The following is a 12,149-nucleotide window of genomic DNA, read 5'->3' as shown; positions in this document are numbered from 1 at the left end:
CTTTTAGTGCATTATGGCATGACAAAATATTGATTTGATAATATTCGTCATATATTTACTATATAATAGAATTTCCACAATAGTGTACTAAAAAGACAGGAAGCTATGTAATAAACCTATCATATGGAAGATAGAATTATTATTCTATCTTTATTGTTTCACGTTTGCGCAAGCAATAACACTCAAAAAAATGTTTTGCTAATGTAGGTAGATTTCTAGATGTCGCAACCAAAATTTATCGCTATTTTTTGTATCTGATAGAATATCGTTTATCACAGCTAGAATTTATAGCAGTAACATTCCAGCAATATCTGCTAGAAAATTTAAATCCTATTGTTAGATATTAATCACTGCATTGGATAAATATGAGTTTCAATACTGCAGCAAGAGTAACTTTTGTAAAAAATATAGCTGCTCATTATAACTGCAGCAGCGATATAATATTATATGTCAATGTATTTTAGATATCATAGCTAACTTATTTTTATCCTAGTCTATTTAATGTCTTTCTTCGAGACGGATGTATTATCCTGTACTGTGGCTTTATTGTGTCGTTTTATTCGGTCGATTTCATGTGAACAATCGCGGCCTCTTTGCTTGTTTCTTTCTGCATGTCTTTGCCAAGACATTGTACGGAGAATATGAGAGGAGGAGAGACGTTCTGGAAACATCCACCACGTGGTCGACATCTAGTACTGCTAAGAAATTGCACAGTTAATTACACAGCCGAATATATGGTCCACTCGGATACCATTCATGCGATAAGCGTAATCCTTGTAATTTTTAAGTTTTAATTTTCCTAAAATTTATTTAATTGTACTGAAGAGAGTCCAGTTGAGGACAGAAACGTACGTTTACATCTCATCATATAATGCGCATATTCATTAATAGTTACTTATACATTTCATCACATAATGCGCACAGTCATCAATAGTTACTTAATTTAAATGTATTGCAACGTTATTAAATCTATTCTTATTTATTGACTTTAACATTATTGCATAATATTAGCTCCTCAAGCCCGATTACTGTTTAATTTATTTTTATTCCATTGCCCGCATTTGATATTCATTTCTGCATGGATATTTATTCTGTCTTCTACAATACATATATGAGAATTCACCATAAAAAAATTAACCGTCTGCGGTTAATTTTTGGAATTCTAGGGCTCCTCTCGTAAAAAATGGAAGAGATGTGGCTATAACAGTCTTCGAGCTAATGCGCTCTTTGATAAAGGTTCGTAATAATGTTATAATAAATAAGTCGCTTACATTATATCAAGCATGGTAGATGCACAGGCATGCCCCGCAAGGTTTGAGGCGTTGAATACGTCACTTACCTGAAACAATAAATTACATGCGTTAGATATAGATTATACACATATACATGTATATATATATATCCTATTAATAGATACGATATATCGCTCAATTTTATCATCCATTTACATTGTAACTAGTTACTATTCATAACTTATGATGTCAGAATGCTTATACATATATAAGAAACATGTTTATGATTATTTTACAACACAATTTTAAACAAATCGTAATAAAACCGACATATATAAGATTTGTTTGATATGTAATTTAATAAATTTATTATATAATTTCTTTGATTATGCATTTCGTTGTATTGGACGTTAACAATTTCGAAACTAAATATCTGTGCGATCGATAATTAATACGATAGAAAATACGATAACGCACGATCGGGGAGGGGAAGTTCAGTGGACAATGTCATCGTGAAAATCATTTACCGGCCAATTCGAAACGTGTCCATCCAAACGCGCGCGCAACAAGGTCACGTTTCTGCCACAACGATGACGTCGGTGTCCGGAGAATACGGTCCAGCATCTTTACTCCAGCATCTTTATTCTCATTGGCTGATACTCGATAATCGCGCGCGCACTTATTGGTCTCACCCGGCACGTGGTGTCATTCATCCAACACTTTGCTATACAAATACCCATAGAATAGATGGACGACGAGCACAGTTGGACACCATCAGAATCTCGATTCCTCTTAGTCACTTAGCTCACTAATTCAAAATTTTTGACGCGGCGCTCCTTGCGATTTTATCGATAATCGTGAACAAACTTGTGACGTAATCCAGTTCGACGCGTCTGGCAGAATAATTTTAGAAGGGAGATGTACATGTGTAGAAGAGAGGCAGAGAGAGAAGCGAAGAAAAAAAGGAGCGGCGCGAGACAGAGTGGAGACACCGCATAAACCTTCCCGGCCGCAAGCTACCACATAAATATAATAGAGAAGGTAAGGCCTCGTGATGGTCGGCCGGCATTGCCCGCCGAACCGTCACGGACTCGGCACATCGTACAGGAAGGGGGAATTTGCGCGGGGTGGGGTGAGATGGGTGGACGTGTCAGAGGCAAAGCGGTGGTTGCGCGGAGTGAAAAGGGGGTGACGGTGGCCGACTCCTCTATCTCTCTCTCTCGCTCTACGTCGCGCAATACACGGCGGCGTGAAACATGGAGAAGCGGCACGAATGATCGATGGGATTCTGCGCTGTTGCGGGCACGGCATGGGTACATACCCCCACCGTTCTCGCCGTACGGCAGTGAGAAACTAACTTCCCCCCCCTCGGACATTGACAAGCGCGCTACGCCGCCTGGTGGGCACGTCGCACGTGGTCCTGCGAGAAGCTTTGAGCGCGACCTCGTAGATGGCGCGCCGCGTGTTTGGCACCAACAACGCCATCTCGAGACAGACTCACGAACATTGTTGACGTAAAAAACCGCATGATCGAAAACCCGATAAGTCGGCAAAAGAGGAAAATGCTATAGGGTCGTAAAATAAATCACACATACACACACACACACACACACATTATCATGTAAATTATATACCGAATTTTTGTTAGATTCGTCTATTCGTCTTCATTTCAAGTACAATAATCTTCACCTTAAAAAATTGTCATCTAAAATGTTTGGAATATAAGAGTTAATATATAAGCGTGAACGATAAATCATATGTTAGAACTGACAATATTTATATGGATTACTTAAGATGGAATATTATTTACGTGAAAATTGTGGCATGTATACGTGTGCGATTTTGTGAAGAAAATATATAATTATAATTTCTAGTAGTTTATAAATATTAAACGCTTGCATTTATATGTAAGTATACGTGCACTCGTTATTTGTAGATGCATATCACATCAATTCAATTGTCGGATTGTCGAATCGATTCACGATCGGGTGCCGTGCATGCGTGAAGTAATGCTACCTCCCGGCTAGTCAATCTGCTTAGGCGATTTGTTGAAATCTCAAGGTGAAACTTAGTTACGCGACACCTCGCGCGCACGTGCCCATAAAATGAGAACGCGTGAGGCATTCATGAAATGCAGCCATCAGACCACCCATCTACCCCAGCTCTTTCCTGCACACCAATTGACGTATTGTTTCCACGATCGCGAGCACCGATAAAAATGTCTGAACAAAAAGAACTCTCGATCTTCAAAGAAAAACATAATAACATGATCCACGATAAAAACGTGCAATTATGCAACTGTAGATAAGTTTGAAGAAAATGTTTAAAATTTATAATACATGAGAAGAAAAATGGCTCTGTAAAAAGTGCGTATGACTCCTGTTATATAAAAGCTACTACTTTAAACTCAATATTATATAATTATAATATTAAAATATAAATTATAATGAATTATATAATATTAAAATATTTAATTATAAATTATTTTTATAATATTATAATATTAAAATATAAATTATTAATTATTTTAATTATAATATTAAAATATAAATTATAATGAAGTGTCATTATAATTTATAATTTTAATACAATCAATATAGAAAAAAGTGTCGAAAGTCTTGTAGATTTAAAAATGCTGCTAAGGATATTACACGTAATATGCTGAAAATGATATAATTAACGTTATTACGTTCAATCATAAGAGACAGAATCATGACGTTATTCTTCAAGGATAAAAACGAGAAATCGGAGTGTTGTAGGGAGCATAATCGTTATATAATTAGTCTCACTCGGTCTCGCAGCGGGTATCGCGCCTCTCTCCAAGGGTATTGTACTTTATATCACGAAAGTAGCGCGAAGCACGGTAAAGCAATTGATCAATATAGCGCCAACAATCCCTTGTAGCTACCCCTCCGCAGCTTCCGAGCTCCGTCTGCCCCCTTCCACCGCCTTCTTTCGTCCAAGTCCCAACGGCGCGGAGAGAACGCACCCCCATAACAAGTTTCTTACTCATCTTTTTCGTTCAATAACTCTCCATCCAAGATGGCCACCGCGGTCGTCCCTCATTGGCTGGGGGAAGGGTCGCAGGGGTCTGTACGGGGTTTGGGTGGTTGACCCGTGGTGGTGCGGTGCGGGGCGCAGGAGGGGGTTGGAAGCAGTGACGCTATCTATCTTCCGTTGCCTTGGCTCGGCGTAACATAAGGCAAGATAAATTGCGGGATCTCCCGGGTTCTTGAACCTTTCTGGCAAATTGCATAAGAATATCCACCCTCCACCCCCGGCAGGCTGCCTCCTCTCTGCTCCTTTCCCCCGACTGCCCCCGCGGCTCCAATGGAATTGGAATTAACTCGAATAAATCACCTCCGCGGCTCTGTACGGCTACGCAAGAGCTTCGGCCGTGTTTCCGCTTCGCGAAGTTGAAATTTCTTTTAGCGCAATACAATGTTACAATGCTCAAAACATTCATATTATATTCGAGATTCATTAGGAATAAACCTATGATATAGAATCTAGATGTGGCAAAATAATTATATTTCTAACAATAGGTTACAACATTCTCCTCCTTTTTCCTATATATAACAATGTAATCAAACATTTTTATTATTTCATCTCCTGGAAATGTTAGCCAAAATTACAGATAATGATCCACCATCTTAATGTTACGTTTCTTACATGATATATTAAAATTCTTAATTCTTGTGCTTGTGAGAATATGAGAGTAATAATAGAAACATATAAATTGAAGATTAAATATATAAATTGTTAGTTATTTAAGAATCATAAAACAGCATCGATATCTCTGTCGACGTCTGTGAGAGCGAGATATAAAATATGACATTATACATTCGGCGTCTTATGTCGTACCTGCACATCTCAAGTTAAATATTTCCGATTCGCATACTTTGTATATCGTTACATTACATATCATAGAGCTACGTCCGGCAAATTGACAGCTGCAAATGTGCGACACGTGTTCAAGATTTAAAAAATAAAAAATATAAGTAAATAAGAGCTATTTATCTTTGATTTATTAAATAAAATAATAGAAAATTACTATGAAATTTTGAAATATCTGACACACAAATATCTACATATATTCGACCGGAAAATATCTTTATATACGACGCCGACTGTACGTGTGCGCGCGCATGTCATGGTCGATTGATCACAAGAACGTCACGTAAAATTGGTAGAGAGAGGTAATCTAATTTGCAATCTTTATTACACGAGATTTTCCTTTTTCCTCAAGTTTTATTTGCCAAACATTTCGGATAAAAAGTCGCTGTTCAGCGAGCATAATACATGACGCGAATGACGTACGGTGTCGCTCGTAAATCGTGTCGACGCGTAAAATCATTAAGAGCATGCTCACTGACGGAAGGCACGAGCCAAACCAAATCCGTCTTCCCAGTCAATGTCCTAATAGAGTTTATCTCGAGCTATTATCTACTTCATTTGTCACAATTACGGGCTCGTAACCCTTTCGCGTGCATGCTTGTTGCGATATCTCGATCGCATGCCGTCCAGCATGACAGTTCCCCTCTTACTCAGGCGGAGAACCGAAGAGGGGAGGTTATCACTGCCGGCTGGCTGGCTGGCTGGCTGGCTGGCTGGCTGGCTGGATCTCCGTATCGCTTTCCGTGTATTGCGGTAGGTCAGTAAATCCGAAACCGAGCTTTACGATTTGTTTACTCCGTACTAGGTTATGGGACCCGGTTATATAGCCGTAGGTATGCACGGGCTATGTGATCGCGCCCATAAACGCGTCTGTTATGCGCTCGTAAACCGTGAGAGCCCCACTCAACGTTCAGCGCGTTTCCCCTACCGCGGTCGCGCCTCGTAAAACGCTTGTTTTACGATTGCTGCCTATCGCGTTGACGATGCTGCCACTGTTCGCGCACGTGGTGAAAGAATGTTCGCTGTGTTATCTGAGTCGTCATTCTATTTCTCCCTGTTCCCCCGATCCTTTCCCTTTCCGTTCTCATACGCAATCGGATCCGAAGGACATCGACACACATACGGTCGACCTTGATGATGGCCAAGGCTACTGGGTTAATTCCTATCGGTATCCAACAAGCAAATCTTTTTATACTTTTTCAAATCTCTTATTCACTTGAAAAAGAAAATTTTATTTTTGTCAATATTTAGCTAATATTTTTTTATCATCGACTTGCATAAATTAAATATTTCAATAATATTTCAAATATTTAAATAATATTTAATATATATTATATAAATATATTTATTAAATAATATTTAAATAATATTTCATTTTTAATATCGAGGAATAAATATATTTAAGAAAAGATAATGAAGTATGTCAAACTATTTTCAGATTTTGTAATAATTGTCGGCCGCCGACAGTTTCCTCCCATAAATCAAGTGGCACTTTACCAAGATTACATCGTCCTGTTTTATCATCTATTTTAATTATCGTCTAGCGCAAAACTCTCATTGATACATCAAGCCTATTAATTCATATCCTGTGTTCCGTAGAAAACATGCAAATCGCATCCCAGAGTAATGGTCTCGTGTCACGATCAACGGGCCTCTAGGAGTCGACGTTCTATGAAACGATTGCTCTATCCCAGCGATGACGCCACGCTTTCCCTACGTCACGGGGTTGACGTCATCAGCGGTATAGAAGAGGAGCGGACGACGGAGCGAATGTGACGTAACCGGATCTAAAGAGAAAGAGAGACAGAGGGAGAAAGAGAAAGAGAAACGGTCGCGCCAGCCATACTGTTGTAGGTAGGGGAAGGAAGAAAAGGGAGCCATTATAGAAGGGGCGCGACTAGGCTGAATCCTCCCTACCGGCCTGGTCGGCCCACCGAGGAAACAGCTGTCAGCTGCGTGGAGTTGCGGCGGACCCGCAACTACTCTCTCATCCACCAACCCTCCTACATTCTATTCCACGTGCGTGCGCGTGTGCGCGCGCGTGTGTGCGTCGCGGTACATGTGTCTCGTGTCCCAACCTAAACTCATCCAGGCACAGAATCAGCCGGGCTGCCACCCACCCCTCATGTTAAAATATTCCGGTGGGCGAACGAGCGCGCGCGCGGGGACGGGAATAGCCCCGGAGAATTATGGCCGCCTCCGAGAATCAAATAACTCTTTAATCCGCGGGCGCGTGCACGTTGCTCACGCTCCTCTCGACCGTACACGCCGTTTGTCTCGCTCTTCCACTCTCTTACGCACGTTATCATTTTCTCGTCCTTGTCGTTGATCTGATTATCCGCGATCGGTGAACACGCCAGCGCCTATACTCGCGTCAAATTATCGGCGCCAAAGATTCTTTCCGAATTTATTAAGAACAGTTTTACGTTTCTGTTTCCGACGACAAAGGAATATTTTTATATTTGAAAATAAGAAAATTCAAATAAAGATGATTTTAGGAATTCAGTTAAAATTATCTACGCATTCATGTGGAAATATAATTAAAATGTAAGAAAGACATCGTAAGGTTCTTTCTCTCTTTTTTTCAGATTTTTAAAATAATGATGACTCTGCAATCTGGACATCATCAACTTTCCTTGCCAAACAACGAGGGATAAGTTCGAAGATGAAACAACAGACCAGGACCGTAATTATATTGAAACTCGAGCTTAAAAATTATATATACGCATTAGATTTTTGTACTTCATAAATGACCATACAATGGATTGATCGCTTTTATTGTTATTTGACTGTTCTTAGTTCTGTAATGACCGACCGATGATATATGTATTAGAATTTTTAAAATTGTAAAATTGTAGAATGTGCTGAAGATGGTTCAAAGAAAGAACCGAAACGTTCACTCAAATATATATTAGATTTACATTCTCACATCCAACATCTTGTGATTGTTCGTAAATGCCTTTTATCTTGTCCTAATGACTCTGCAAGTTGAACGATTCAAAATGTTTGAAAATTAATATTTTAAATAAAAAAATTATATGCTTCTAATTTATTAAATATATTTTGAGATTATATTACGCAAATATATTTTATTTATGTTTAAGCGATTTATTTGAATGTAAAGAAAATACGGAAAGAAAGAGAGAAGGGAATGAGAGAAAATTACGGTTGATTCAAAGTTGCCGAGTTAACAAATTCTGCCATATTTGTTAAGAGATAAGAATTCCGCAGAATACATGTATACTAATACACTCGAGCGTAATTAAAACGCTCTCTCGTACTTTTTTTCGTGTACACATGGAAATCACGAGCAGGCCCCCCTACAGCGTGTATGTGCAAGCGTATTAAATATCGAGTAATCGTTGTAAACGTGTAAGAACACACGCATTCGCAGAGGGCGCCAGGAAGATATATCGTTCCGCTAATTTGTTCTTCGTGAGCAAATCCATTATTAGGCGGAACACGAACTTTTGCGACTAATTGTAAGTACCGTGTGCACGCTTCAACTGTTATAAAAACTTGCATCAAACATGCTTTCACGCGCGAAGAGGAAACTGTACCATTATGCCAAACAAATCCGTTTCAATTTGTTATCAAAGAAGAGAAAAATATTCCATATTTTGCACGAAAAGATTTTCTGAATCATTACGTGCAGGCATGCGAAAAAAAAAATGATATTTCAAAAGATTTACATAAATGAATAAAAGAGGGAGTCGCACCCTCCTTTGAAACATATAAAAACGATCTTTTGCATCCTTCTTTTATTATATTTTGCGATTAGAACATTTAAACTGTGGCATAACTGGAGGGATTTTTTAATATTGAAAAAAGGTAAAAATATTTCAAAGCGTAGAAAATACTTTTACGTATATACAACCGGTTGTTTTTCAAGTCAGTAGAATGGAACTTCTTTTGAAAACGTTAAGATGGACGCAAGAAGTGAGAAGAACAGCAGTTCAGGCAGTTTTATTATGCGGATGTAAAAGGCGAAATTGCGGGATACATACGTAATTTAAAAAAAAGTTTCCATGTGCCGTTGTTGAAGGACGTATATGCTCTAGAATTAGAAGACGGTAAAAAAGTTTCGAGAATAATGTTCTCTCTCTTTTGTCAGTAATCTTTCCTCAATGCGGTTTAAAACGGAAGCAGACCACAACCTAAACTATAACACCATCAATTCAAGTCCGATTTTCTCGCTTGTATATGTATAAGAAAACAAAAGACGCAAAAGTAAAAGAAAAAAAAAACAAAAACCGTTACTCAACAACATTCTTCTTGACTATTCGATATAAAGTTTTCGAGAATAAAAGACTACGCGTGCATGTATGTCATCTCTCTTCCTATCGAAAAATCTATTTTTAAATTTTAATTTTATTTCTAATTTATTATTCATCTCAATAATAATAATTCATTAATATTTAACAATATCGAAATTTTTTATATAAACAATACTGTGTAAATTTGAAATTGCACGAACCTAAATCAACTTCGAAAGTGGCCATTGGTCCCTTCAAGGTCGGGCAAGTACGCAGTCATAAGTAAATGTGAACAACAGTCGGTCATCTGCGAGGCTATAAATCGGCGGGTGACGCTTTTTGTTTGTACCGAAGAGATACCGGGCCAAAAAAAGGCCAGGAAGAAAAAAAAAGGCGTCGAGGCAAAAACCCCGACGTCCAGCTTGTTATAAGCGGTCCCCGGTTAGGCGGACGCCAAGAGGTAGGATGACGCGGGATCTAAGGGGGACTGGAGAAGGGAAAGGAGAGACTGTATACAGGGAGAGATCTCCGGGAGGAACAATGCCTAAAGTCACCAGGAAGAATGCGGTCCGTCGGGCTACGAAAACCCAAGGATTTACTCCGTCCGTCCCTCCGTGGAAGACCATCGATATTCTTCGCAGTTCCTTTCTATGCTGGCGACAGATATTTACGAGAAAATTTAATAATGTATATTAATTCACTGTACACTTATAACATTGTATGGCGATTTAAAAGTCTGATCAAATTCCAGCAAATTTCTGATAATTTTCAAATGTGAAACTTTATTTCTGTAATATATATTACTTATAAGATCAATTTTGTCAAAACAGCACAATTATGTTTTCCTATCTTTTTTCTATCGCATAAATTTTCAATTAATTTGCATTCGATCTTTACATATGCATTAGTTTACAGACGCATGCTGTAAACTTTATATGAAGCAATCACGGAGTATCTTAATTTACGATCAAGTCCTTCCCTAATGACGGCGAACAAGAAACGAATCTAGATGAAAGAAACGTCCGCAGGCTACGTTGCTGCGGACGCTTCCATTATCGACGTACATAGCCCCGCGTAGATGTAATCTGATGATTCATCGCAGAATTATATCGAACATTTTACATGCATAAGCGGATCATAGAAATTAACCGCAGGTACAAATACGCGATTATTAAGCTTCCTGTGTTGCTTCCAATAAGTTTCAACCGCGCTTTCGTAAAAATTTATCAATATAATGCAATGCTTCTTTGCGTGAAAAAAATTATGGATTTTCAAAATAAATTTTTTTAAACGCGATTTTTTCTGTGTCGCTTCCAATAAGTTTCCACAAGATTTCAAAAAAATTAAAAAAACAAATAATGCATCTGAAATAATCAAATGGTACTTTAATCGAAATAATGCAATAATTTTTCGCGTGAAAAAATGTTTAATCTCCAAAATAAATTTTGTTATCTACGCTCTTGCTCCAGCAAAGGGACGATTTATCGCCAGCTACGATCTGCCAGGTGCAAAAAGAAATTGCATTTTTCTTTCGATTTTTCGCGCGTCTTTCTTATAACGCAACTTCGCTGTGATGCCCGGCCCCACCCCTTCCTTGTCGCCGAGAAAGTTTCCGCCGGTTGCGCAGCCGGCGCTTATGAGCACTCGCAGATAGGAAAAAGCGAGCTGGGTGGCTGTAGGACGGTGAAGAAGGAGAGGGTGGCGGAGGTACGCGAATAATAAAAATCGGCCTCATAACTCACCCCAGCGTGCCTCAGCGTGGGGCGGAAGAAAAGCAGAAGGGTGGAGAGTGGGAGGTTGCCTGAGCTTCTTATCTCAACGTTGGGGTGACATTAGCGTTACTACAGCAATTCTCTCTATACTCCTTTTTAAGGGGCGCGCCGTCTAGCTCCTTACACCCGTACCGCTCTTCCCAGTATCGTACAAAGCGGGAATATCACGCGCAGATTTTTATATAATAAAGAATCATGCGAGAGATAAACATCAACGCGACGAGTAAAAACTACGCGATTCGCCCCTACATAAATATTTATTAACGAGTAAATCTGCGCAAGTTCGATAGACCGGCGAGCAATTAAACCGCCGCAATTCACGAAACATCCGTTCGTATCGCGCAACGGTGATTCCGCTACTGGCTCGTACATGATGAAGTGAAATGGACTGGCCGCTAATCGGCAATGGTCCGAAAGACTAGCGGGCCATCGTAAACAACGTCGCTATAATGTACCCACGTGCTTTCGCACACCCTTCATCATCGGTGCTCTCTTCACCCGCGAACAAGGTAGTCGACTCAATCGTACGGAGCTAACGATACGTTCTATCCCATTTAACCCTGTTCAAAGCGAATTGTCGGGAATAATGATTTTTGCAAATTATCAAAAAATCCCAATTTAACTACAAAAGCAACAATATCACTTGCTGCGCCAATCGATATAATAACAGCTGACTTTATTGCCTCGGAATCTAACGCGTCGTTGATTCTCTTTTCGCTCGATCGATGGCGGAGGATATCGAACGAAAACACGGGGATGGCGTTTTTAAATCTGCATAAATCTGAAATTAAGACCCGTCGGCGGAGAAAAATTGCCGATGGAAAAGTTGGAGACATCATCTCCAGAGAGAGAGAGAGGGATGGGAGATTAAACTCCGGGCGCATCCGTCACTGCCGGCGAACGTGCACAAGCGCGTATTTCTAACGCGCTTGTACAGAGCACGGGAAACGAGCTCGCTGGCGCGCGCGCGGCGTCGACGACGGGCATCGGGG

The 12,149-nt window shown here is 39.6% G+C and overlaps 1 protein-coding gene across 5 annotated transcripts in view; it reads right to left on the bottom strand.

The window, feature by feature from the left end:
- LOC105252407 (homeotic protein antennapedia) overlaps positions 1 to 12,149 on the bottom strand; it is a 99,823-nt gene that overhangs the window by 59,552 nt on the left and 28,122 nt on the right. Inside the window, exon 2 of one of the 5 annotated variants that reach the window (XM_020027874.2) lies at positions 1,272 to 1,339. The exons of 3 other annotated variants lie outside the window; for them this stretch is intronic. The gene's annotated coding sequence lies outside the window, so the exon portion shown is untranslated. Of the gene's footprint in view, positions 1 to 1,271; positions 1,340 to 1,759; positions 1,784 to 12,149 lie in introns of those variants that run through there. One more of the 5 variants, XM_025410376.1, reaches the window with a different exon arrangement.

This window comes from Camponotus floridanus, unplaced genomic scaffold (assembly GCF_003227725.1).
Source record: "Camponotus floridanus strain SB8 unplaced genomic scaffold, Cflo_v7.5 scaffold31, whole genome shotgun sequence".
Lineage (NCBI taxonomy): Eukaryota > Metazoa > Arthropoda > Insecta > Hymenoptera > Formicidae > Camponotus > Camponotus floridanus.
The sequence above is the reverse complement of the archived record's forward strand: the minus strand, read 5'-3'. Positions and strand labels throughout refer to the sequence as shown.